A 5,540-nucleotide genomic window follows, 5' to 3' on the forward strand; every position below is an offset into this window, starting at 1 on the left:
ACACATGTATATATCGTCAACATTTGCCTAGTAAGAAGCCAAATAGCACAAACAGGGAAATACATTATTATCTACTTCTCACTTCCTTTCCAGTAGTAAGTCAGAACGTTGCACATTGCTAGCTCTTTTCTGGGCTCGTTCCAATAGATTGGATACAGCCTCTCCTGAAAATGTGTTGTCAAAGCCAGATACTCGCACACCTGCGGGGGTGGTGGTCACTGACCGGCACAGTGTGGACTTAGTGTAGGGACCCATGTGTATCAGATACCTGCACACGGTACATGGGGCAGTGTGGCTTGATCAATTCATACACAAAATTCTGATGTTTTTTATGCAGCCGAGAGGCACTAGTGTCAATATCAGAAGAAAAATAGTGAGGGTATATACGTGTAACACACGAGGGTACCTGAGTATCATAAGGTGATAGTCCTCTTGTCGAGCGGGATACCCGTGTAGAAAGGAATCCAGACACTGGTGCTGCAATCAAATTTGCTTCTTTATTTTTTAGCAATATACTCGGTACACTTCGGCTCACTGGCTGATCCACATGCCCAAGCGTCCACCTGGTGTCCTGCGGACGTTTCGGAGGATAAGGCTCCTCCTTCCTCATGCGCAAGGAGCCTTATCCTCCGAAACGCTTTTCTGTGAAAGATATAAGAATTGTTGTGGTAGAAGAATTCCGGGAGAGAGTGTGATGAATGAACACAAATGAATAGCACACAGAGTCTTACCATTTATTGACTTGATGATTAGATGGAATATACAATGCTGATTATGGCTTGGTTCACTTCATTTTATTTATTATTTTTTATTTATTTTTTCACTTTGTTTTTGTTTTTTTTCTGTCACAGTCGCACTTGCGCACTTTTTTCACTTTTTATTTTATCACCCTGTGTGTATATAATGAAATGATTTGTGGTTTGACTGTGATTATGTATTTAGGTTATTGTAATCATGTACACAAGGTTAGGTGGGATGTTATTACTATTTAAATTAATTAATCAATTAATATTTGATTACACATTTAAATAAATTATTAAATAGATATTTCATTTTTTTACACTTATAGAGGGTATGATTATATTATATATATTGAAATCTTAAAATACATATTAATAACACATATACAAATAAATATTAAATTATTAGCACTTGGTCACTTTATGTATTTATTTATTTATTTTGTATGAGTAAATATAAAGACATTGTATATGAGCGTAATGATAGGGCATTGTGTACCCGGAATTGTCCTTGTATTCATTCATTTTTTGTAGATCTAATAAGGCCCCCACTGGTATTATGTATATGGGATTGTGTAGCTTCTACTGCGTTGCATTGTGGTGTGCTGCGGTATTTATTGGTTGTAATGCGCATGCGCTAGCTGACGCGCACGGCAGTATGTCCGTGCGTGCCATCTAGTTTGCTGGTGGAACGCATATGAAACGCACGCTTGTACGCCATGACGTAGGCGGAAGGTAGGCTGGATTACAAACGCCGTGTACGCTAGTAGTGATTGTACATCAGGGGAAGGGCTTTGATATATACACAGGCATAGTGGGCGGTCATGTGGGTCCCGGACTGGTGTCACGTGATCTCCGGCCCTCCCCTTATAAATCATTGGCCCTTGGCTTTTTTGCTTCCTCTTTCCGGTACCTTCCGCCATTTTGTTGTATCCGAGTCTATCATCCACACGTTGTAAGTGATACCAATTTATTATAGGTGTGTTTTTGTATGTATGTATGTATATATAGCTGTAGTACTTGAAGTGAGTCCATTAGCTCCTGATGAAGTGAGCGAAACGTACGTCGGGCTGCTGTGCTGGACGGGGGGTAGGACCTCAGTGGTGGTTTGTGGCATTGATAGTATATATGGCATAAGTGTATAATCCGGGTATACTATGGTGGGCTGACTATTATATCCACCTACCTATATTAATAGAAATTGCCTTTGGGATTACACACAGTTTCCCTCAGCAGTTTGATTTGATTGATTTTTGAGAAATACAATTTTTGAGTATTTGCTAGTTACCACTTGCTTCTTAGGTTGGTGAATCCTGGTTTTGTGCCATAACAGCAATGACCACTAGATGGTAGTATTTCAATATGATTATACTGTAACAACTACCCACTTTTTCCATTTAATTATGTGATGCCACACTGATGTCTTTCTCCTCCTCTGGTTTTGACCTCTGTGTTCTATCCCATGTGTTATGTTATTTTACTTGCTTTTATAAATTGATTGACCTCTAATAAAGATTTTTTGTATATTTGTAAATGGTTGTGCAAGTTTTTTTGGTTTATCTTTAGGATCGTTGTTGCACAGCAACTTGTGTAGGCAGGACTTTGTAGGTTGTCAGTCTAAGGCTATGTTCACACTGCGTATATTTCATTTAGGATATTTCAGTCAGTATTGCAACCAAAACCAGGAGTGGATTAAAAACACAGAAAGGATCTGTTCACACAATGTTGAAATTGAGTGGATGGCCGCCATATAACAGTAAATAACGGCCATTATTTCAATATAACAGCCGTTGTTTTAAAATAACAGCAAATATTTGCCATTAAATGGCGGCCATCCACTCAATTTCAACATTGTGTGAACAGATCCTTTCTGTGTTTTTAATCCACTCCTGGTTTTGGTTGCAATACTGACTGAAATATACGTAGTGTGAACGCAGCCTATAAGCAGAAAATGTTTTCCCTGGGGAATTACTACTGCTTTGGACAGTTCCTGTCAGGGACAGAGGAGGGAGCTGAGGACACAGTGTTAGGCTATGTTCATACAATGTAAGAGACCGGCCGTTCCGTGACCCTACGGGTCTCAGAAAAGATAATCCTGGCCGGTATTGCAGTACTGGCTGGATGATCTTTAGGGCCGCAGAGCTATGATGCGGGTGCATCCATGCGCGCCCGCATCAGAACTCCCCACTGCACACTATGGAGCTTCAAAAATGATTGCCGCTAACCTTAGCTTATCTTACATCTTTTATTTTTAGGCTATTTTCACACAGCTATTTTTCAGTTTCAAACAATGGCCGCTGTATTACATGTTCCTCTGGCTGATATTGCATTATCAGCCATAGGACCATTATTTTCCACCCATAGAATCTGCTGGCTGTATGGGTGTGAATGAAAATCAATTAACCATTGACTTTTATTGACATTATGGCCGTCAAGACAGGACAGTATGTAAACAGTTTATTTTCCACGGCCATTTTTAACAAACTGCGGCCGTACACAACAGACATGTTCATTATTTTGTACAGCCGCAGTAAACGGCTATAGTTAATGCACTGTGTGCTATTGTTCTATTGAAATTAATAGAATTGAATGAATTCGGAAACCTACGGCCATTGTTTTCAATGACCACAATGGCTGTAGGTTCCCAAATTCATTACACTGTGTAATCATCATAGCCTTAGGGCAAATTCATATATGGCTGGGTCGCATGCCAGATACAAAATAGGCAATAGAGTGGAATTTTGCCAAGCCAGCAAAGGCACAGTATGTCCTACACACCATTTTGCTCCTTGATAGCGCATAGCACAATCATTGTGGAGATAGGCCATTCACGCTATTGTGGCCATCCAATATGTAATTAGCAAAGGTGAATGTGTAATTGCATTCTTACACTGATGCTAATTGTAATAATCTAAGTCACATGGATGAAATTCACAGCACTTATAATTAGCATGCAAATAAAAATAGTTTGCTTAATGCAAATTAAATTAAATTAATTTATTTGATTAATGTAATCAATATTCAGTTCACACTATGCTTTATCTTTACCTGCCATTGCTTTAGTGTCGTCCTCTTCCAGTTCACATGACTGATGGCTTGAATCCTTAAAGGGGTTGTCCCACAAAGCAAAGCTATTAAAATCATATAGGTAAAATATATACATATATGCAAAGGAGTACAATTGTGCAACTTTTAAAAAGTAAACCCCCTAACATTCATGTACTATTCTTCTGCTCCAACTGATCACTTCCTAGTCTCCTCTTGATCCTGTGATCCTGCTGTTGTCGTGCAACAGTGCAGACACTTTCCCACAACCCCCCTTGCATATATATATATATATATATATATATATATATATATATATGCATTAAAGACTATGGGTATGTTCACACTATGGAATAGATATGGAATTTAGATCAGAAGCTTCATTGCGTATTCTGCCTGTCCCTTTGATTCAATGGGATTTCTCAAGTGCAATTTACCATCTGCCCAAAGAATTGACATGTCAATTCTGTGGGTGGATTGTGCTTGAGAAATCACATTGAATCAATGGGCCAGGCAGAATTTCAAGCAGATTCCACTTGAAATTCCACGCCTAGTCATAGTGTGAACATACCCTAACTGCCAGTACTAATGGGCCAGGTCAGGAGACTCCAGTTCCGTGAGTATGAGTGACCCACCTTGGTTGATGCTGAATGGGGGGCCACGGGCAACAGGTTAAAACAATGTAGACACCTGGGGGATTAGTGAGTCTATATCTCTCCAAAAAGTAGATTTTGAAAGAAATGTTTGTAGATTTGTAAAAATTTTTATTTAACATAATACATCGATTTAGACCAATTTATCTTTGAGGCAACCCTTTCAAAGATTGCTGCTCTGTCCAGTGTTCTTTAACAGAACATGGATGAAAGAAAAGAAACATTGGCGATCTGAACATAACTCAATAAACTATAACTATTAAAGCATTTGTCCAGCACCCATTCAATGTAGTAAAAACATCCATATTATTTAATCCATTTAATGATTGCTGCTCTGTCCTGCATGGCTCCTCTGTGCATGGATCAGAAAATCCACTTTGGCAATCTTAGCATACATTTAAGAATTATTTGTTTAATCAGTTTAAGATTATTAGAGTCAAAATAATTATCTATCATTTATCAATGGTAAGTTCTCTAGAAGTCTTTTACAAAAAGGTTAAATTATGCACACTGTAGTTATAATTATGGATAGATACAAAAAGTATATAAACAAAGTGTTAACCCCTTAAGGACAGAGCCTGAAATGGCCTTAAGGACAGAGACAAATTTTATGAATATGACCTGTGTCACTTTATTCATTAATACCTTCGGGATGCTTTTACCTATCCGGCTGATTCTGAGATTGTTTTCTCGTGACATATGGTACTTCACATTTCTGGTAAATTGGAGTCGATACTTATAACAAATCTTTATGGAAAAAAAACAAAATAACGTGAAAAAATGTGAAAAAAATGCATTTTTCCAACTTTGGAACTTTTCTGCTTATACAGAAAATGGTTATGCCTCATAAATGATATATTAAATAGCATTAGCAACATGTCTACTTTATGTTGACAGCATTTATTAAACTATCTTTCATTTTTAGACAATAGGAAGCTTAAATTATTAGCAGCAATTTTCCAAATTTTCTGTAAAATTTCAAAATCTGATATTTTTAGGGACCTGTTCAGGTTTAAAGTGTATTTGAGGGGACAGTATGTTAGAAAGCCCCACAAAGCACCCCATTTCAGAAACTGCACCCCCAAACTCGGCAAAAGCACAT

General features: G+C 38.0%; 1 long non-coding RNA gene across 1 annotated transcript; it reads right to left on the reverse strand.

Moving 5' to 3' along the window:
- Positions 1–327: 327 nt before the first annotated feature.
- LOC138800041 (uncharacterized) lies at positions 328–5,181 on the reverse strand. The gene is made up of 3 exons (XR_011364334.1): positions 5,101–5,181; positions 3,789–3,843; positions 328–890 (listed from the first exon to the last, which is right to left on the reverse strand). It is a non-coding gene; the product is annotated as an uncharacterized lncRNA (long non-coding RNA).
- Between the last annotated feature and the right edge of the window lie 359 nt (positions 5,182–5,540).

The sequence above is a fragment of the Dendropsophus ebraccatus genome, chromosome 1, assembly GCF_027789765.1.
Source record: "Dendropsophus ebraccatus isolate aDenEbr1 chromosome 1, aDenEbr1.pat, whole genome shotgun sequence".
In the NCBI taxonomy this organism is placed as follows: Eukaryota; Metazoa; Chordata; class Amphibia; order Anura; family Hylidae; genus Dendropsophus; species Dendropsophus ebraccatus.